Source organism: Alligator mississippiensis, chromosome 1 (genome assembly GCF_030867095.1).
Source record: "Alligator mississippiensis isolate rAllMis1 chromosome 1, rAllMis1, whole genome shotgun sequence".
NCBI classification, from domain to species: Eukaryota; Metazoa; Chordata; order Crocodylia; family Alligatoridae; genus Alligator; species Alligator mississippiensis.
In genome coordinates, this window is record NC_081824.1 from 475,616,178 (window position 1) to 475,638,655 (window position 22,478).

At 51.3% G+C, this 22,478-nt stretch overlaps 1 long non-coding RNA gene and 1 other non-coding gene across 6 annotated transcripts; one reads left to right on the top strand and one right to left on the bottom strand.

Moving 5' to 3' along the window:
- Positions 1–99: 99 nt before the first annotated feature.
- LOC132248767 (uncharacterized) lies at positions 100–20,681 on the bottom strand. 5 transcript variants are annotated; one of them, XR_009460143.1, is made up of 3 exons: positions 19,441–20,681; positions 16,601–16,697; positions 100–3,165 (listed from the first exon to the last, which is right to left on the bottom strand). It is a non-coding gene; the product is annotated as an uncharacterized LOC132248767 (long non-coding RNA). The 5 variants fall into 5 exon arrangements; XR_009460140.1 differs by having other exon boundaries at positions 16,589–16,697; XR_009460142.1 differs by lacking the exon at positions 100–3,165 and adding an exon at positions 8,685–13,225.
- Positions 11,235–11,328, top strand: TRNAT-UGU (transfer RNA threonine (anticodon UGU)). The gene is made up of 2 exons: positions 11,235–11,272; positions 11,293–11,328. It is a non-coding gene; the product is annotated as a tRNA-Thr (tRNA).
- Positions 20,682–22,478: the final 1,797 nt, after the last annotated feature.

The window sequence follows — 22,478 nt, forward strand, 5'->3', positions numbered from 1 at the left end:
AAGAAGGAGTAAGAAAAGGAAAACTCAACGAGAACTAAAATGAATATAGGGACAGCACATAAGGAGAGTAAACCACAGAAAGCCAACCAGTTACGGGCATCCGACTGGCGGCCTGTGGGCTGCGTGCAGCTCCCAAACTCCCAGTCCCGAGTCTGCTTGCCCCATCGCTTCGCTGCTGCTGCTGCCACCAAAATCCCCTTCCCTAGCCCAGCATCTGCTTCCTGCGTGCCCACTTCCCCCCGCCACCCCTTGTGCACTAGGGCCAAGGCAGGGCGGCACAGTCCTGGTGCAAGGGAGTCTGTGGCTGGGGAGGTCCTGCAGACCCCTTTCAGCTCGTGCAGGAGGCGGCTCTGGTGGGCATGCAGCCCCTACAGCATGCGGATAGGGGGGCTGCAGCCCCAGCCACTCAGAAACTGGACGGCTCTGTTGTCAAACAAGACGTTTCAGGAAGCAGCGGTTCTAAACAGAGAGCAGTTACTGGAAAACAAAGGGTAGGGAAGGGAGGAAAAAGAAAGGGGTATGAAGCGAGCTCGCTTACAAAAGCTTACGCACCTCTGATTGACTTAGTCTACGAGGTGAAAGCCTACCCTGCCGTGTAGCACGAGTCTTTCGATGTAGAAACAAGGTAACAGGAGCATCTACAAAGCCCCAGCTGAAAAGGAGCTATAAGAGGGGGTGGCAATCTCCAGCCCACAGGCTTAATCTGGCCCACAAAGAGGTCTGATCTGGTACGTGGGACCCGTCTCACAGGGTTGAGCGGCACTGCCCCTCCGCTCCGCAGCAGCGCGCTCCGCGACCGACCCTGCTGCTCTACCGCAGCGGTTCTCAGTTCGCGGGTTGTGTCCCAAAAGGGGGTCACAAGTGCCTATGAAAGGGTCACGAACAAACTTTAAAACTGGATCAACAAACTTTAAGGGTGGATTGTCTTTTAATGGAGGAAAACGTGGGCAAAGGTGGCTTTTCCCTTGCAGGCTGGCAGAGGTCCAGGGATGCTGGGGGACTATGTGTTAATATGAATCTGGAGAGGGTCTGGGTCAGAAGTACAATAAACCAGTTTAATCTAAATCAGTTCAGTCTAATACTACATCCATCCAGGCTTATCTTAAACCTGTTTCGGCAATCTTGAAAGTGGCTTATGTGCCCCATCCTTCTGTTGTGTTCCAGATCTGAACCTGTTTCCAATCTCTTAGACCAGCTTGTGTGTAATTTCTGTCCCAAGCCTAACAGAGGAGTCAAGAATTTAACAGCTAACGACACTACTTGCTTGAAGAACATACCAAATGCATCCAGCAAATGTACTTGTGCAAAGCATTTGCACGTAACAATATACGTTTATATTTCATGCCTTTGAATGGATACGTTCCTTAGGGAACACGTGCGCATTTGATTTTTCAGCAATGAAGTTCTTCAAAACTAAGATGGGAGCCAGGTTGTTCCCTCCAGTCTGTGCAAAGTGGAGGATGAATGCCCCGATCTCTCTGCCAGGGGCCACAGAAGGGTAAATCTAGTATTAAGTAACATCAGCATCAACCACTCTTCAGCCAACTGACTAGCAAGCAAGGAAGCTGCTCAGACGTAACCCACTTGTTTCTCCAAATCAGTTCAATTTGTTGCCGTTTACCTGCGGGGAACAGGCTAGAGAGTCATCCTTCCTCCATGCATGAACTGCCCAGGAGCTCATCCACTGGGAAAAGACAGGGAGACACACACTACTCCTGCCATGCCTCAAGGGGAATTCCCTTTGGCTAAAAACAGACCCAGGACTCTTCCTCCCCCTCTTGGCTCCCTCAAGAGTCTTTCACTTGGGGATCCTACAGGTAAAGTACCCCACTCCCTACCATAAGTACCTGTGACCTGAGATAACAGGACTCCTGGGACAACTGTGACTAATCCATGCTAATTTTCATTCAAGCCTCATGTTTAAATGACTTCTCCCTCCCTCCCCTTTTGATAGGAGTTAAAGACCAGTGATAAAGCCCTTGTTTGCTTTCTGCCTTAGGTACTTACTAGTGCTCCTCTCTCACTGCACCTTTGCGGAGCCTGGAGCGTTAGCTAACAGAAGAGGTTCTGCAGACTAAACAAAGTGTAGGATTTTGCATGCAGCATGTGTGCACACGCACACACATGCACGCACACACGCACACGCAAGGTTGCAAGGTTTTCCAGCATAGCTCCAGCAGAAGGACACTGTCAAAAAGTGGGATGCAAGGAAGGGGGAGGAAATGCAGAGAATTACGCGGTCTGTGGATTCCACAAGCTCAAAATGCATGATATTACTTCACTATAATTGAGCCGGTATTGTTCCAAGGACTAACTTAGGGAAAACAGGTGCAAAGGAACGGGACCGATTCCTAAAGTGAACTGAAATTATTTCCTCCTCCGTAAGTTAACAAAACTAAAAGGAAAGAAGAAATCCCTTTCAACTGCAGTTTTGACTGTAGCATAACAAACCTTACAGGTGGCCGTGATGTTTTAGCCTAGAGAGAGTGAGGACTATTTTTACAAAGAATGATGTTATGTCTGAAATATAACTGCTTCATCATTGCTGCAGGTATAGATTGCTCCTTGTCATGCCCCTCTATAGCACTGCTATATGTCAAAATGGTGAAATATGCCCCCCAAATGTAATGAGAATATTTACATACTGTATTAGCAGGGGTGCTATACCTCAGCTTTGCATAATGTTTCAGAAAGTTTTAACCTCTACAAACTAAAAGAAACAGACATAAGGACAGTTCTTAAAAAGCCACTCCTGTGCCCCTGGCTCTGGCACAAACTCTTCTAGTTTCTATGCAATGCTCTGTGCAAGCACGTGGACTGTAACGTTTACAGCATTACATACTCTACCCAGGGTCGCAGATGTTTGTGTATGACACAGTACAGTCCTCAATCTGCATATCCCGCACAGACAGAACGAAGTAAACAGCCCATTTTTCAAAAGTACATAAAATATGGTATTGAGAGTTCTTTGCTTTAATGTCAAAAGCTACTTAAAGAGGAAAATTGCTCTTTACCAGACAAGCTTTCTTTTTGCAGAGATCACATCCACTACTCCTTCCTTGGAAGAAATCTGGGCAGGGTGGCACACTGGAGACTAACTGGTTCAATGATGCAGCAGCTTTCCTTCTTGGGATGCAACGAAGGCACTTACAGAAAGCAAGGGCTCTAAATAAAAGAGAATTTAAAGATAAACGTTAGACTGAGGTACATTGAAAGGCTCAGTAGAGAGAAACAAGGTGAACAGGGGCAGCAAACAGGGCAAAGGAGACGAGGGAAGAGGAGCCAGGCACCTGACCCGAACCCCTGGAAGGAAAGTGAGCTGGGGCTGCGTGTACGTCTGGGCACGTGCTCTAAGGAGCTGGGAGTGCTGCAAGCTGGGGGACTGCTACCTCTGTCTGACAAAAGTCTTAGCAAGGGCCAGGAGGGGAGAAAAGGAGACTCTGCGTGACCAGGGGCAGCAAACGGGGCAGTTTGCAAACAGTTCATAAGTCAGTTTGCAGGTTTCAATGTGACGGTGACGGGTGTGCACACTGCACAGTACAGTCTTTGTAACAAGACTAAGAGCGGTGTAACTGTAAAAGTGTGGTTTGGACTGTCAAGCAAACCACAGCAGTCACAAGGCAGGCTGTCAGAGCAGTGCCTCCCAAACTTTTCCTCAGCACGATCCATTTATGGCCCCATTCCTCAGCATGACCCCTCGCTCCCCACCCATAGCCCCCCACCCCTGCCACCCCAGCCTGCTGATGTTTCAAGCCCATTTGGGGTTGTGACCTACAGTTTGGGAACCACTGTGTTAGAGGTACAGTTATATAGACATGTAGCTATTTATATATAGAAATAATATGTTTTTTTAAAGTTAGTTCACAGGTCAGTTTGCCCCCCGTTCTTTAAAGGGGAGCCTTTAATGTAAGACCTTTCTTTAATTGAGAGTACCTAATCTACATCTATTTAGTGTAAGTAGGTAAAACACAGCAATTAGACCAGTTCTTGTGCTCCTTGCTTAACTGGAGTCCAGAGTGAGAGGGAAGTTGGAGGCGGCGTTTGCTAGGTAATTTATCTGGAAGCTCTCCCTCACCTTCCTTCACCGTAAACTTGGAGAGAGGAAGCGGGTTAGCAGGGGAAAGGGAAGCTTTTGGGACCAAGGAGCAGCACAGAGGCCAGTTTACAAGGGAGTTTGCTAGGAAAGGTCTGCTTGGAAAGAGGGGCGAGCAGAGAGAGGGAGCGGATTAAGAAACCCAGCGACACGCCTGGAAGACATCAAAATCCCCGAGCCACTGCCACTGCCAGCTCTCTCTGGGCTCCTACCTGTGAGGTGTCCACCCAGGCAGGAGCGCTCACCATCTACCCCACGGGGTTTGCCGCTGGCAGGTTCCTTTCAGTGACAGCGAGATGGGGGAGCCTGTGATGTGAGCCGCGCGTTCAGGTGGTGCCCCTCGGGAAGCAGGCGAGAGAGCTACAGGAGGAGGTGGCGAGGCTCCAAAGCATCCTCCACCATGACAACTTCATCAATTTGATGCTTGAGGATACTTCTACTGTGGTGACAAGACTGCCAAGGGCGGCACTAGAGAAGGAAGAGGACTTGAACGCCAAGGAAGGCAGAAGCTGAAAGCTTGTGACCTCTTGCAGCAAGGAGAAATATTCACGCCCACCTGCAGCGGTTTGCCTGGAGAAGAGACGTGAAGCCCCAGCAGCAGAGGAGGAGCATGTTCCGTCGGTGGCAGAGGCCAGGCCAAGCCTTTCCAAGAGAGGGAGGGTCGAGACCACTGCCACCAAGAGGAAGTGAAGGGTGGGGGTGGCTGGAGACTCCCTCCTCTAGGGGAAGAGGCGTCCGTCTGCCAGCCTGACCTGTTGTCTCAGGAGCTCTGCTGCTTCCCTGGAGCCTGGACCTGAGAGGTCACGGAGCAGTTACCCACACTCATCCAGGCTCTGGCTACCTCCATGCTGCTCATCCATGTCGGCACCCGTGATACTGCCAGGGGCGACCCTGAGCAGATCAAAAGTGACTACAGGGCTCTGGGTGCCAGGGTGAAGAGGAAGGGGACTCGGGTGGTGTTCTCCTCAATACTGCTGGTCAAAGGGAAGGGCCTGATCGGAAGCAGACGCATCTTGCAGATCAATGCATGGCGACACAGACAGTGACACCAGCAGGCTTTGGCTTCTTCAACCAAGGGAAGTTGTTCCAAGAAGGATTGCTAGGGAGACACAGGACGAAGAGAGGGAACGACTTATTTCCAGACGGGCTCACTAACCTAGTGAGGAAGGCTTTAAAATTTAAACTCTGTGCGCTGGAGGATGGAGACCAAAGCCCTGAGGTAAGTGGGGAAGCAGGTGACCTGGAGGAAGTGCAGGAAAATGAGGGAAAAGGAAAGCCTCTCATTCTTCCTGAGAAAGCAGAGCAATCAGCTAGGTCCTCAGGTGTCTGTACACACATGCATGAAGCTTGGGAAATAAGCAATAAGACTTGGAAGTCCTTGCAGTCACAGAACCATGACATGACTGGAATAACAGACTTGGTGGGACAGCGCGCATGGCTGGAGCACTGCAATGGGTGGATATAAACTGTTCAGGAAGGACAAGCAGCGGAGGAGAGACGGAGGAATTGCACATGCACAAGTATCTGTACAACGGCTCAAAGCTCCGGTCTGAAACTGGAGCTAGGTCTGTAGGAAGTCTCTGGGTTCGGGTCAGAGGGAAGAGCAACACGAGTGATGTCATGGTGGGTGTCTGCTACAGACCACCAGACCAGGAGGAAGTGGTGGATGAGGCTTTCTTCAAACAGCGAGCGGATTTACCAATCACGGGCCACGGTTCTCACGGGGGATTTCAATCCCCGACATCTGCTGGGAAGGCAATACAGCAGCGCACAGGCACACCAGGAAAGTGCTGGAGAGTGCTGGGGACAACCTCCTGGTGCAAGCGGTGCAGAGGCCAAGTAGGGGCCATGCTCTTCCTGACCTCCTGCTGACAAACTGAGAAGAATTGGTGGGGAATCAATCAGTGAATGGCACCGTGGGCAGCACCAACCACGAGATGACTGAGTTCAGGATCAGGAGGCAGACAGGCAGCAGGGTACGAGCCCCGCCCTTCAGAAAAGCAGACTTCCCTTCACTCAGGAAGTGCTGATGGGCGGGCTCCCCTGGGAGGCCAATCGGAAAGTAAAAGGAGTCCAGGAGAGCTGGCAGTATTTTAAAGAAACCTGACGGAGGGCACAGGAATAAACCGTCTCAATGCGCAGAAAGACTAGCAAGAATGGCAGATGACCAGGTCGGCTTAGCAGGGAACTCTCAGCACGCTAAAACACAAAAAGGCAGCGTGCAAGAAGTAGAAAGTTGGACCAACGACTAGGAAGGAGCATAACAGTACTGCTTGGCATGCAGGGACGAAATCAGGAGGGCCAAAGCACACCTGGAGTTGCACCTCATGAGGGGCTCGGACTAGACGACCTCCTGAGGTCCCTTCCAACCCTCATTTTCTCTGATTCTGTGACCTCTTCCACTGCAGTTTCATCCACCGGTTTTGTTCAAATGAAAGAAAAGACTAGAGACAAATTGTTTCCCGTTACAAAAGCTGCACTGGCTTGTCCCCCTTTTTTTATCTGTTTACTTCTTCAAACAGTTGAAGATAGCACTCGTCTATGGATTATGGGTTTATAATCGCCACGACCACCATTCAGCCCTGTTTTAAAAGTAAGGTATAGTTTACAACCCTCTGTTATAATAGGTGATTTTAATGAGACTGTATTTTTCTTAGGAGAGAGGCAAGAGTTTCTTAGGGTGATATTTTTTACTGGATCCACTGTGTAGTTAAGATCAAGTTAGAAAAGCTTTTAAATGCAAGACAAGCTCAGTCATTTCATTCTTTACAGCTCCTGAATGAATGCTACGTGGTACTAGTGATTTAATGGTCTTTAATATACGACTTTATTCTAGCACTTGATCTCCTGGCACCAAAATCTCCAAACAAGCCTGCCCTGGGGACGCGTGCAGGAGTGGGAGCCACCCCTTCCCTCCCTGCCACCCTCGGATGAGTTGCGGCTCCGTCTCACGTCCTGCCCCACTTCAGCTGGGCAGTGCCTGCCCCTGCCCCAGCCCCACTCCCTCTCTCACTGCGGGGGACCTCAATCTGCGCCCCCATGCCTCTTTCCTTCCCAACACCCCTTCACCCCCACAGACTTACCAGCCAAATGCCGTTCTCCAAGCTGCCAGGCTGCATCTTGGCAATTGGATCAGTATCATCCAATATGGATGGTCTACAATCAGCCATCGGTATCGGCCCAAAACATCTTTATCGGTGCATCTTACTGCTAGTACATCATCAAGAATACATGTACAGTTTTGAAAATATCAATCGTGACAGAGCACAATTTCAAAACTCTATAATTAACAAAGGTTGATAAAATAGTCTTGCACGTTAACACCAAAACCTTGGTGAAGCTATTCATTAAGAGCACAGCACAACAGGGATTTAGGAGGTTACACTCAAACCTAATGTACGCTTGGTATCACCAAAAGGACAACTTAATCCCATCCACTTTTAAACTGGTCAACTGACATATCTGGAGGGGGAAAAAGTTAAAATACAAGATTATTTTTTGTTCTTATTTGAAAATGAGCAGTCTCTCAGCTAATACATTTTGATTTTTTTGAACTGTTACTTGAAAGCAAAAGTACTAATTAATAGCTGATTATGAAAAATCTTTATGAGGAAAATTTGGAGAAAGAGCAGCACAAGAACTACAACTTTGACAAATAGGATGTTAACATGCAAGCCAAGCATCTGTTTAATTCGCATTTTTACTTGAAAGGTTATAAGAAAAGTTCCTACACATCAAAGAGCTACTCAGCACAGCTCACAAAGACATTCTCAAGGACCCAGAGGGACGGCCCTCCATCTTCAGCTCCCTCTGTGCAAAAATGAAGTTTCTTTCCTACCTATGGGGACGTTTTACCATCTTGTAACATCTACACTTTTCCCAGAGCCTTACGAAGGGACTTTGATCCCGAAAGCCTGCAGAAAAGGACAGTTTTCTTGCCATTTTCCAGTTGGTCTAATAAAAGGTATCATTTTGGAACCCAGAGTTCTAGTTTTTTGTATATAAGAAAAGTTAGCAACTTTGCAGTCATATATGAAAGCCTACAGGTACAATAAGAGAGCTTGTGATTTGCACCACTTAGCAGCGCTGTGAGCGATCATATAAACTAGAGGTGCACTGATACCTTGGTCTGATATCGGATCGGTATCAGTACAAATAAAACTGGCTGTATCGGATATCGGCCCGATGGGGCTGATAATTTGGCTGATAAATGCCTGTGCTGTGCAGTCACAGCACAGCACTCAGGAAGCAAGGAGCACATCTGGCAGCGTGGAGAGCTGCCTTCAGCTGGCAAGTCCAGTGTGGTGGAAGGGGAGGAAAGCGGCATGTGGGGGGCAGATCAAGGCTCCCGCTGGTGATGGAGGGGGTGGGGACAGGTGCTGTCCAGGCAGGGTGGAGAGGGGGAGCTCCAGCTTATGGTGGGGGGAGGTGGCTCCCACTGCTACCTGCACTCTGGGAGGGCACGGGCGGGGGGGGGCGCGCCCCTTGGATCTGTGCACGGCAGGGTGGGCTGCAGCCGGGGCTGCGTGGAGCTCTTCTCGGTGGAGGCTGGGCTCGGAGAGGGCGCCGGTGGCATTGGGAGGATGCTGCATCCACCCCAGATTTCACCACCGCTGTGCTCCCAGTGCCACCGCTGCCAGCAGCCCAATGCAGCCCCGGGTTTTCCTGGTGCATGGGTGGAGGTGGGGCGTTGAGCCAGGGCTGCACCGAGTGGCTGGCGGTGGTGGCGCTGGAAGCAGAGCCCTGGCAAAATTTGGGCTGGATGCAGCATCCTCCCAGCACTGCCGGCACCCACTCCAAGCCTAGCCCCTGCCGAGAAGAGCCCCACGCGGTCCTGGCTGCAGCCTGCCCCGTCCCACACAGATCCAGGGGGGCACATGTCCCCCCAGTGCCTTCCCGGGTTGCAAGCAGCGGTGACAGCTGGCCCCCTATCACGAACTCTGGCTCCGTCCCCTGCACCGCGCCTGGGCAGCACCTCCCTCTGCCTCCTCCCTCACCATAGGCGGCGTTGATCTGCACCCCCGCCACGCCCCTTCCCCTTCCCCTTCCCCTTCCCCTTCTCCTTCCCCTTCCACCAGACCGGAGTTAACCAGCTGGAGGTAGCTGTATCGGAAACCAGATCGGTATCAGCAAATATGCCTCCTTAAAGATCAGCTAGCAATATCGGCCCCAAAAATCTCTATCGGTACGCCCCTAATATAAATGCATAACTTCTAAAAAATATTTTAAAGGTATTATTTCGTTATTGTCCCAAATTTCATTAAGCTTTTAATAAACATGAGTATCTTACTACTCAGAAAGAGCTTAACTAATTTCCTTTTTCTCTAAAAGCTGTAAAATGATCAGCAATTAATAAAAAAGCACAGGTTTCTGGGCAGTCTTCAAAAGCCAGAACAACACTGCATGTTGTGTTAGAGTTTGATTGAGTATGTCAGAAAAATGTCTTTATTAAATCCAGCTAAAATGTCTTTATTAAATCCAAAAGCCAATAGCAGATATATAGTGAGTTTAAGCCAGTAGTTTTCAACCTTTTTTTTAGTAAGTGTACCCCCGGCAGCCCCTTCTTTAAAAAGTGTACCCCCAGGGGGGTGGGAGCAGCCGGATGCGGAGCAGGTGGGGGTGGCGAACGGTCAGACGTGGCGGGGGGTGGCAAGGGCCAGACAGAGCAGGGGCACGGTGAGTGGCAGAGCAGCGGCAGCGCAGCTTCTGTGGGCCCCGCTCTCCCTCCGCCCTGGCCCTGCTCCTGTGAGGCAGCAGGTGTGCTACATCTGCGCCCGCCCCTGTACATTCCCTGGGACCTTTCAAATTACCTCCAGGGGTAGGCATACCCCAGATTGACTACACCTGCTTTAAGCAACTGCTCTAAAACACTGACAAAGAACGTTTTGCGTTTGAAAGCTTGTCTAACTTAATTCCAACCATTCAGTTGGTCCAACAAAAGTGATCACACCCAAAAATCCTTGCCTCTTGCATACTTCCTAGATCATCACAGGTAGAACATAACTCTACACAAACGGGTGCTCAAACCACGGGGTGCTCAAACATCGCTCTAAACAAAGGCATGCCAGGGCCCCATCCATCTGTGCAGAGGGAGGCAGGGGGCACGCCAGCCCCAAGACAGCGCAGAAAGGGGGCTTTGTCAGCCTCAACCCGAGCCCAAGGGGCTTGACAAGGCCCCACTACAGCGGCAGGTTGGGGGCATGCCTGTCCCCACAGCAGTCCCATGGAAGGAAGAATGGCCAGGCCTGAAACCAGCCATGCAGGGGAAGAAGGCAAAGCTCCAGAAGAAGAAGTGCAAAGTCCTGAACTTAAGACAGAACAGTCTCATGCACCGCTACAGGCGTGGGACCAACTGGCTAAGCAGCAGCTCCACAGAAAAGGACCCGGGGGTTACAGCGGACAATAAGCTGAATAGGTGCCAACAGTGTGTGCTTGTTGCCAAGAAGGCTAACAGCATACTGGGCTGCATTAGTAGGAGTGTTGTCAGCACTGAGGGAAGTCATTATTCCCCACTTTTCTGCACTGGTGAGGTTACATGTGGAGTACTGTGCTCAGTTTTGTGCCCCCTACTACAGAAGGGATGTGAACAAGCTGGACATTAGGAAAAACTTTCTGACTAAGAGATTGGTGAAGTGCTGGGACGGCTTATCTAGAGGGTGGTGGACTCTTGGAGGATTTTAAGGCCCGGCTCGACAAGTCTCTGGCATGATCAAATTAAGGATGGTCCTGCTTTTAGCAAGGGGTTGGACTAGATGAGTTACTGGAACCCCTTTCAACCCTAGTTTTCTCTGATTTATTAGAAACATTTGGAAAAACAGCAGTATAAGAAACAAAATTGGCGATGTAGCATCCATGGGCATCTACACGCAAACAGCAGCTACCTCCCCATTGCAACACACTCCCCTGGTATAGCGCGCCACTACGGTGAAGTAGCGGCTAAAAATAATCATGTGCCACACACACAGCACAGTAAAGTTGCCATAGTGACACATGTAGATGCGCCCTGTATGTTGTGTTAGAATTTGGTTGAGCGTGTCAGTAACTCAGTTCAAATGTCTTTATTAAATCCAAAAGCCAATAGCAGAGATACAATTACTTTAAACCAATGCTCTAAAAGAGTGACAAAAAGCCTTTCAGTTCAGCTCTGGTGGTGCAGTGGGTTAGCATGTGGTACTTGTAAAAACAACCCTATGGAAGTGCTGCTAAGGTTGTGAGTTCAAGCCTCACCTAGAGCATTTGACTTTTACTTGGGATGCTGAAGCAAGCGTGTGTGCGCCCTTGGCGCCTGTGCCGTGGTAAGGAACCAGCAGCAGCAGTAAGGTGACCTGGGCCAGCTGTAGGGACGTGGGAAGGGGTTTTCTCCCATCCCTATTTAGTTGAGGGGAGAGCAGGAGGAGTCTGAACTCTGCGCATTAGCATCATTGGTTTCAGACCGTGTTCAGGTGAGTGCACAGAAGGGAGTCTTAAGAGAAAGTTAAAGCATTGTGGGTTAGGACACACGGAGGTCAAGGGGAAAGGGACCTGGTGATGGGGGTCTGCTACAGACCACCACATCAAGGAGCAGAGCTAGACTGGGAATGCTTGCGGCAGCTCTCAGAGGCCGTACAGTCTAGGGACATGGTTGTCATGGGGGACCTAAACTACCCTGACATCTGCTGGGAAAAGCAGTCAGCCAAATCCAACCGCTCACCTAACGCAGGAAGTATACGGTCCCACTGGACTTGGTGTTGGCTATGGGGGATGACCTGGTAGGGGAACTACAGATTCGTGGTCACCTTGGGGACAGTGACCACCACTCACTCAATCAAATTTATCATACGGCGTCGAGTGGGTAAGATAATAATAGGATGGAGGTGCTTGACTTTAGGAAGGCTAACTTCAGTGTGCTCAGTTTAACCAGCGATGCACTGCAGGAGAGGAGTATTGGCGAGATGGGAGTCCAGGAAGGGAGGTCGTTCCTAAAGGAAGTGATCCTTCAGGCACAGAGGGAGATGATCCCAGTGCGAGGGAAAGGGGAGAAAGGGGCCAAAAAACTTCCTTGGCTAAACACAAACATCCAGAAGAGCCTAAGGGCAAAAAAAAAAAAGAAGGCATATAGGTGGTGAAAGCAGGAGGAAGCTACCAAGGAGGAGTGTATCTACTTGGCCTGCACTTGCAGGGTGGCAGTTAGAAAGGCCAAAGCAACTACAGAGCTGAGGCTGGCAACACAAATTAAAGACAACAAGAAGTCTATTGTCAGGTATGTAGGGAGCAAAACGAAGGCGCAGGGCAGCACAGGACCCCTACTGAAGAAACACGAGCAATTAGTGACAGACAGGGGGGACAAGGCTGAGCTATTCAATGAGTTTTTTGCCTCAGTGTCCTTGAACAAGGGTCAAGATCAGTCTCCTAACAGGTTCTTAGATGGGATCAGAGGGATACCAGCCTACCAACTGTCGGCGCTGACGTGGTGCAGAGTCACTTGGATGGACTGGATGTGTTTAAGTTAGCAGGCCCAGACGCGCTGCATCCGCGAGTACTGAAGGCATTTGCCAGTGTCATTGCAGAGCCACTGGCACGGCTGTTTGAGCACTCGTGGCACTCGGGTCAGGTCCCAGAGGACTGGAAAAGGGCCAATGTGGTCCCCATTTTCAAGAAGGGGAGGAAAGAGGATACAAGTCATTATAGGCCAGTCAGCCTCACCTCCATCCTTGGAAAAGTCTTTGAAAAGATTATTAAGGATCATATTTGTGGGAGTCCAGCGGGAAAAATAATGCAGCAGGGCAACCAGCATTGATCCGTAGCAGGTGGATCATGCCTGACTAATCTGGTTTCATTTTATAACCAGGTCACAAAATGCTGATGCAGAAGTAGAGGTGGATGTTGGTTTTTTTTATTTTAGGAAGACCTTCGATTCCGTATCTCATCCCATTCTCTTAAATAAATTAAGAGGCTGTGACTTAGATGTTTACACGGTCTGGCAGGTGGCAAATTGGCTTGCGGGTCGCACCCAGAGAGTGGTAGCAGACGGGTCGGTATCGACCTGGAAGCATCTGGGTAGTGGGTTCCCACCGGGCTCAGTCCTTAGACCTGTACTCTTCAGTGTCTTCATCAGTGACTTGGATGTGGGCGTGAAGTGTCCTCTGTGCAAGTCTGCAGATGATACCAAATTGTGGGGTGAAGTAAGCACTCTGGAGGGTAGGGAATGACTGCAGGCAGACCTGGACAGGTTGGAAAAGTGGTCTGAACACAACAGGATGCAGTACAACAAGGACAAATGCAGAGTACTGCACCTAGGACGTAAAGATATCCAGCGCACCTACTGGCTAGGAAATGACCCTCTCAGCAGCGCAGAAGCGGAAAGGGATCTCGGAGTCCTAGTGGACTCCAAGATGAGCGTGAGTCGTCAGTGTGACGAAATCATCAGCAAAGCTAACTGCACTTAATCGTGCATCAGCAGATGCATGACAACTAGAACCAAGGAGGTGACACTTCCCCTCTATGCGGCACTGGTCAGACTCCAGATGGAGTACTGCGTCCAGTTTTGGGCACCATACTTTAAGAAGGATGTGGACAGCTTCAAGAGGGTCCAGAGGAGAGCCACTTGTACGGTTAAGGGTTTACAGGCTAAGCCCTATGAGGGGCGACTAAGGGATCTGGACCTCTTCAGCCTCCACAAGAGAAGGCTGAGAGGTGATCTTGTGGCCAACTACAAATTCATTAGGGGGGGCGCAGCAAGGAACCGGAGATGCTCTGTTCACCAGGATGCCTCTTGGGGTAACAAGGAACAATGGTCACAAACTGACAGAGAGCAGATTTAGGCTAGACATCACAAAAACTTTCTTCACGGGAAGGGTGGCCACAATTTGGAATGGGCTTCCAGGGGAGGTGGTGCTCTCCCCTACCTTGGGAGTCTTTAGGAGAAGGCTGGATAGGCATCTGGCTGGGGTCATCTGACCCCAGCACTCTTTCCTGCCTAGGCAGCGGGTCGGACTCAATGGTTTGTTGAGGTCCCTTCCAACCCTAGCATCTATGAATCTATTAATTTATGAATCTTGTGTTTGAAAGCTTATCTAACTTATAGATTCATAGAAGTTAGGGTCAGAAGGGACCTCAATAGATCATCGAGTCCGACCCCCTGCATAGGCAGGAAAGAGTGCTGGGTTTAGATGACCCCAGCTAGATGCCTATCTAACCTCCTCTTGAAAACCCCCAGGGTAGGGGAGAGCACCACCTCCCTTGGGAGCCCGTTCCAGACCTTGGCCACTCGAACTGGGAAGAAGTTCTTCCTAATGTCCAGTCTAAATCTGCTCTCTGCTACCTTGTGGCCATTATTTCTTGTAACCCCCCCGAGGCGCCTTGGTGAATAAAACCTCACCAATTCCCTTCTGTGCCCCCGTGATGAACTTATAGGCAGCCGCAAGGTCGCCTCTCAACCTTCTCTTGCAGAGGCTGAAGAGGTCCAGGTTCTCTAGTCTCGCCTCGTAGGGCTTGGTCTGCAAGCCCTTAACCATACGAGTGGCCCTTCTCTGGACCCTCTCCAGGTTATCCACATCCCTCTTGAAGTGTGGCGCCCAAAATTGCACACAGTACTCCAACTGCGGTCTGACCAGCGCCCAATAGAGGGGAAGTATCACCTCCTTGGATTTGTTCGTCATGCATCTGCTGATGCACGATAAAGTGCCATTAGCTTTTCTGATGGCTCCGTCACACTGCCGGCTCATGTTTATCTTGGAGTCCACTAGGACTCCGAGATCCCTTTCTGCTTCCGTGCCACCCAGCAGGTCATTCCCTAGGCAGTAGGTGTGCTGGACATATTTCCTCCCTAGGTGCAGCCCTTTGCATTTCTCCTTGTTGAATTGCATTCTGTTGTTTTCTGCCCATTTGTCCAACCTGTCCAGGTGTGCTTGTAGCTGTTCCCTGCCCTCCGGCGTGTCCACTTCTCCCCACAGCTTTGTGTCATCTGCAAACTTGGACAGAGTACACTTCACTCCCTCGTCCAAGTCGCTGATGAAGACATTGAGGAGTAATTTAATTCCAACCATACAGTTGGTCCAATAAAAGTCACCACACCCAAAAAATCCTTGCCTTTTGCATACTTCCTGGATCATCACAGCTAAAACACCACTCTTAACAAAGAGTGCTCAACCTTTTTGTCTGGTGAGATGGATGGGCAGTGCCCAATCCATATGCAAGCAGTACGCAGTCAGTGGTTCCAATCTGGGGCCCAAGGAGTTCATGACAGGGCCCCATCCAGCTGTCCAGAGTGGGGTAGGGCACAGCCCAGTCCTGATCCAGCATGAACAGGGATTTTTGGCCAGCCCCAATCGAAGCCCATGGAGGGAGGAAAGGTAGGGGCATGACAAGAAACCAATCCAAAGGCAATGGGGGAGGGGGAGGGGGGTATCTCACCAGAAGAAAGAGTTTAGACAGGTGAGAAACCCTCAAATTTCCCAACTGTGGGGAGCCCAATGGGGCAGATATCATAGCTCCACAGGCTGCAATTGGCCCAAGGACCAGAGGCTGAGCACCCGTGCTCTAACACTATCATCAAAACGCTATAACAATATTTATTATGCTTGCCAGCATTGAATCCGAACACTTACAGCTGGGCTCGCAGGAAGATCCTAGCTATCCCACGCTGCCTGACTCCCAGGGAAGCTCACTAGCAAAGAATCCACCTCTCCCACCTCTTCCCCTCCACCCCCAATCTCTCCCACTGTCATCTTCTTCAGAGCTAGCCCTTAATTCCACACACATCTAGCTTGTCATTCCCCAGACACACAACCTTCATTCCAGCCTGCCTGCAAGTCACTGCTTGGGTGACTGGAGGCAGCAGGCACACGTGTGTCTCTGCACACACATCCCCATGGCCTGCATGCACCCAGGCAGGGTCCTGGGAGTAGCACCAATAGCTGGATGCAGGTAAGCGTATGATCAGTGGGGGTTGGAGGTCCGGGACTTGGGGACTGTGTGTGCGTGGGCAGGGGGGATGGGTACCTGCCAGATATGGGGGAAGATAGCCGGGCGTCAAGGCTGCATCAGGGCAGGGGGGACGGGAGGGGTAGGCGCCTGCCCCTTCAGCAAGAGAAGGAGGCATCGGGGGGAGCTGCATAGGTGGGCTGGTGGCACTTGGGCTGGTGCTCATACTTGTATGGGCAGAGCAACTGGGAGACGCTGCTGGGGGGACGGGCTGGAGGGACCATGACCAGGCTGCCTAGTGAGGCATGGCAGCCCCAGACCAGGGCGGGGGGGGGCCGCCACAGGCCTCCCCTCCTCCCTCCAGCCTGTGCTGGGGCTGGACTCTCTCCGCTGAAATCCGCACGAACTGCGGGACTTCGGCCCGAATGGCACAGGGGCAGCTGGGGGCTCCCTTTAGCAGGGCTGGGGGAAGGCAGGTGGGGACTGGCCACTGATCTTCATAAATAGGTCCTGGTACAAAAAACGTTGAGAACCACTGTCCTAGACCTCCCATCCCTTTAACGGGTATTTATTTCCTTGCCATTGTACACCCACCTTTTCTCTTACATTAGCATATCACTTCATCCTGCCAACTGAAGCATTTGGATTGTCTGTCTGGCTGCCTCTCTCAAGTCATACTTTCCTGAAACTGTCCTGCTTGAACCTGAGATGATAAAATAACACACTACCTGTTACTTTACAGTTCTTAATTCCTAGATGTTTCATTTTTTTAAAAGTTACAGTAATCAAATAGTCAAATAATTTAGGAGCTATGATGCTATGCGATTGCCAGGTCAAGGTTAAGTGCAGTTTTAGTAAAAAGAAAACCCTTCTTTCTCTAAATCAGATTTGCTTAGTATATAAGGGAACAGGTGGAAGAAATGGGGTGGTTTTTTTTCATCCCACACCTACAATTTGAATTTAAAAGCCAAACTGACCTCTTGCCTATTTCTACATCATGACAGGTGGTAAAAGAAGATATTCTTGCAGAATCGTTTTTCAGATTTTGTTCTGTTCAATCACTTCCCCAAAGTCCCCCCTCCCTGTGTTTTTCCTTTTTGGTCCAAATCCTCCAACCAAGAGAGAAAGAGAACGGTCCCAAGGCTTAAAAGTGTAATTTATCAGCATGAAGCTCATGTGTGTTTGCACAACAACCAGTGCAATCAGTGGGCTAATGTGGCCTACACACAGTACCAAAATAAAACTAACCTGTAAAAACTCCAGTATCCCATGCTGTATCTATTAAGTCTCATTTCCTTTGTTTGGTTTACTCTAGCTAAGCAAATGAAGTCATAATACTAGACTGATTAGCGGCTTTAAAGGTAAGACCTGCCTTAGCTTTGCTGTATATTTGTAAAACTAGTTTCACACCCCACTTCTGCAAATGATTATGCAAACATTTAGCCTCATGCGCTAATAGTCTTACCGAGTTTAACAGCTCATTTGTCGAAAACTATGCACACACAGACTTGGCCTTCGAATACAAATGGAGCTTTTTCAGACTATATCTTTTCAGGATAAGAACTAACAAACAGGCCATAGTGACAAATGCAGTTGCGTCGACATAAACGGGAATTTTCATTTCATTTACACACACCCTAAGTCTTTATTTGCATTTGTACAGCATCTGCTACAACAGAACTTTAGTCAGGATTGTCACCTCTCCTCATGGAAGGACGTACAAATAATTAACACAGTAATCAACTATCATGGTTATCTAGTATACAGAATATGTAACAGGGCACTGGGATGTGCCTGACCCTTTAGGAGAGCAAGCAGCCTGAGAGGCTGCTTTTAGGGGGCAGGGGGGAGCTAATGAGGGACTCACCTGGCTGGAAGAGGGCTCAGGCTGGAGCTACATGAGCCCCGAGTCTGCACCAGTCTCTTCGTTTCCCCCCAGCTACTGCACAGTGCAGAACTCCTGGCTCCGGGTCCCTGAAGGGAACTGGATTTTGGCTAAACAACTCTACAGGTCTGGAAACAGAGGCAAGTTTCTTGGACTGAGGAAGACTGGGTTTACAGGCAAGTGGTCTTTATGTTACACCTCTAAAGACTGAGGTGTCTGCCAGACGGCGGTGATGTTTCTTATTGATTTATGTTTAGCCTTGAACCCTGGGGGTGCAGACTCAAGGCTTGCTTAGAGAGCCAGTATCCCAGGAGCCCTCACACTGAGGGTGGGACCCAGGGAGGGGTCCCAGCACTGAAAAAAGGCTGAGACCCAGATCACGAGGTCCAAGAGGCCCAGAGCCACCTGTGTCCAGGGCTGGGCGGTGGAGGGGTCTGGGAGCTCAAGGGGGCAGAGTGCATAAGAAGGAAAATCAAAGGGAGAACATCTCTGAGGCTTAGGGCGTGGAGTAGGGGAGGAAAAGGAACCACACCGTTTGCCCTTAAGGCTAGGTCCCTGTAGGGCACCTGTAGTCAGGCCGAGAGGAACCTACCAAGGTTGGATGTCTGGATAGTGGCCAATGGGGCCTCAGACCCAGGGGAAACTTACTGGATTCGGGCTCACTCTAAGGCCTGCTAGCAGCCTCCTTGAATCAACCTGTAATATTAAGAGCAAGGCACGGCTGGTGAACAATGAAGAGAGAGTGACATTAGAGCTGGAGCCAGGCAGGAGCAGCAAGGCCGCTAGGGGTGTCATGGCAGCCCCTGTGGCTGTGAGCCTGTCACAGAGTACTTCTAGTTTTTCCTTTGAAAGGAAAATATAAAGTAGTGATAAAATTATGATCGCATAATCTGTGATTCCATGACTCGTTTCTTTAAAATTGGTTTAATGGACCACCGATAGTACAGTGCAGCCCCAACACAGCAGGCCAGACTGCCAGTGGCCAATACATTCACGGGCTGGATCCAGGTGTTCCTGCTCTGGCACGTGGCTGGGCACCATCTGGCCAGGTGGGGGACAAACTGGCTTCAACACAGCCCTGATGGGGAAAGGAGCTTGACCCATCCTTGTCAAGAGGGAAAGAAGGCTAGCCAGGTGACCCCGTAGGGAGGGAAAGAGTGCGTGGCCTGGCCCAACCCGGCCCTGCAGGAAAGGAAGGGGACACGGTCCAACCCTGATCCCGAAGTGGGGGAACGTGGCCCAGGCCCACAGGGGAAAGAGGCATAGCTTGGCTCAGACCAGCCATGCAGGTACTGGGGCTTGGGGATTTGGCAGGGGAAGTGGTGGGGAGGCTGTGTTCATGGCCACCACTCGCTTGCTGCCAATTCCCCAGACCCATGGGGAGCCCCACAAGCCAGATGTGATGGCTCCATGGGGCTGCATTTGGCCCAGGGGATGGAAATTGAGCAACCCTTGTCTCGTAGATGCATAATACGTCAATTTGTATTTGCTTACAGAGATAATTAATAAAACATAAATATCAATGAAATGTTAGTTAAAATCTCAAAAGATTAAAAAATACCTGTCAGCATTTTCATTTTTACACTCTGCCTTGTATGGATAGCCATTTTAATAATATAACATTAGGTATCGTTTTCAAAAGATCCTGCCTGTTGGAAAATATGCATAAGTGGAGCAGCTGTAAATGCTTCACAACAAGTCGTAGCGCTGAAAGAAGAAGAAAAAAAAATTAATTTCTCAATTAGTGAATTATGACTATGCAAAGGGTGTGGGAAATGACATTTCAACCCTCACCTAGCCAGATATTGTGCCTATTTAAATAAAATTGGTTTTAAAAAGTTATCAACACAAGCTACACCAAGAAAAGCACCTGTGAATTGGTGTGCACTACTTAAATTGACCAGATTGAGTAAACCAGAGTTAAACTGGTTCAACTTCTTGTGTAAGCAAAGCCAGAGGCATAACCAGGAGCGTCAGTGCCCGGGGGAGACAGCGCCGAGCGCTGGAGCGGGAGGTGAGGAGCGTCGAGCGCTGGAGACTCCCTGAAAACCGGCAGTTTGTTCAGTAACGAACTAACTGCAACTTGAGGCCTTTAGGCCTACGCTGAATGAAACAAGGAGACAATTTCAGTCCTACTTAATGTCTTCACTGGAGCGTGTCTGAAATCAGTCCCCATTAACAGGCATGAAAAATATACCCAGGTGCTACTGAAGATGCTGTCGAGAAAGCGATCATCGTGGCTTCCTGTACCTAGTACGGGGGTTTCTCAGCCTCTTTCGGCTCCAGACGCCCGTCTGCAACTGGCCTGAGTTTTGTGGCACCTGCTTTTCAAAAATTAATTTCACTGTTTTTCATTATGAAAAATAGTGGACTGACGCCCACCCCTACCTCTTGCCACAGCAGATACGAACGGCTTCTGATGCTACGGCTTCCTGCCGGAAACCTCGTGAATCGCATGCAGGTGTTCACATGCCTCACAGAGCTGACTGACTCCCAGCCCTACTCACGCACTCGGTGTGTGAGCCCATGCAGCCATGTACATGCATGCACGTGTGTGTGTGTGTGTGTACATGCACACGCATCTGCATGTGTAGGTGTATACACACAGTGCACCTGTAGCACATAGGGTACAGCGTGCCTGCAGGTGCATACTGCGTGTGTGTGCATGCAGGTGTGCGCAAACAGGCAGACATGTATGTGCACTGCCACACGCACTCTTTCCATGTATGTATACTGACATGCACACCTATGTGTATACGTGTACAAGTGTATATGTGGAGGTCCACGCCCCCGCCCCCGTACACACACCCGTGGGCAACCCCTCGCAGCCGAGGACGACCCGCTCTCACGAGGCCAGTCCCGGTCCCGGACTCCAGCGCTGCCCCCCCCCCCGTGCAGAGACCCGGCCTCCCTCGTGTCGGGGCGGCGGGGTGTGGAAGCGGGCCTGAGGCGGCCTCCACACGCTGCCTCCGCCGCCCCCCGCCGCTCCTGCCGCGTTTCCGGGGCGACGGACGCAGTCCCGGCCCTACCGGCAGCGGCGCGGGGCGGGGCCTGAGCGCGGGCACGTGACTGCCGCCTCCCGCCGCTCTGGCCCGTCCCCGCCGCCCAGCCGGCGCTGCGCTGCGCACGCGCAAACCCCCTTACTCCTCCCCCCGCCCCCCTCCCATGTAGTGACGCGCAAGCTCCCCATTGGCCGCGGCGCAGGTGGGCGGGCTGAGGGCGGGCGGGGCGGAGAGGCTGTTGAACCCCCGTCGTGTGCTGTGGGCGATGGACGCGCGGGGGGCGGGTCAGCGCGGAGGGGCGGGGCCAGGGGTAGTGGGCGGTCGGAGCAGGGCTGCGAGAGGGTGTGCATCCCGCGGGGTAGGAGCGGGCAGGGCACGGGGGTGTGTGTCATTGCAGCCTGGCCCCTAGAGAGCCCGATGTGTCCTGTGTGTCACACTGCAGCAGGGCTCGAGCAGCTTTCCCTCGTGGCCCGGCCCGGCCCGGCCCGGCCCGGCACCACCGCATCCACACAGGGGAGAAGCCACATCACTGCTCTGAGCGTGGGAAGAGCTTCACCTACTCCTGCAGCCTGTGCCGAGCACCGGTGCATGTCACAGGGAGAAGTGACATGGGTGCTCTGAGTATTGGAAAGGCGTCACCCGCCTCTCCCACCCAGCCTGGAACCGGCACATCCACACCCAGAAGCATCCCTAGTTGTGCCGGCAGTGCAGGAAGGGCTTGGAGATGTGTGCCTGCTCAGCACCCAGCAGGGCTGCGTTCAGACAAGCACCCTCATGCTGGTGGGCTGCAGAAGGAGGTCCCCCAGGCTTTGTCCCTTGTAGGGCACAGCGGGAGTCCCGAGCCCAGAGGCTGGCCCCCAAGGTGTCATTGTGGGGGAAGGGGGTGAAGAGGAAACGCCTCAGGCAGAGGTCAGCCCGATGGAGGGGAAGGAGCGGAGGAGGAGGTGATCTTTGCATCAGCCTGGGAGCCTGTGCATTCCCCATCAGTCTCTAACAGTACTCCCAGGGGAAGAAGTGCGTTCACGCTAGGCTGCCCTCCCCCACACAGCTGACTTCAAGTGACACCCGGGCACTTTTCTTCGCTGCCTCCCAGCTTTCTCCTTCCTCCTGGTCCAGGGGTCTGGTGTATGAGCCCTGAGTTGCAGGGAGGAGTGCATTCCCTACCCTCCTCCCTGACCTCGCCTTTCCTCACCACCACATCACCCCTCTCCCACACCTGCCCATGCCCAGTGGGGTCTGCAAGGAGCTGCTTCTGCCACCCCCGGAGCCTTTTTGGCCTGTTTTGCTTCTCAGCCTGTGCAGAGCTGTGCCCCACGGGGTGCGTGCTGCTCCCCTGCCCTCCTCCCCTTCGCTGGATTCTCTCTCCTGCATTCCCTGCTACTACAGCCCAGAACTGGACGTGCCCCCGCTGGGGTTGATCTCTGTGTCCTCTCCCGAGCTGTGCAGTGGGAACAGACCTGGGCCCACAACCTTTCCAGGGCAGATCTCTGTGTGACTTCCCAGCCCCTTCCCTTTCTAAATGATCCACCACAATCCAGAGGTTGTTGCTAACCCTGGGAGCAGGACGGGGCTGTCATGGGGTAGGGGGATGGGTGTC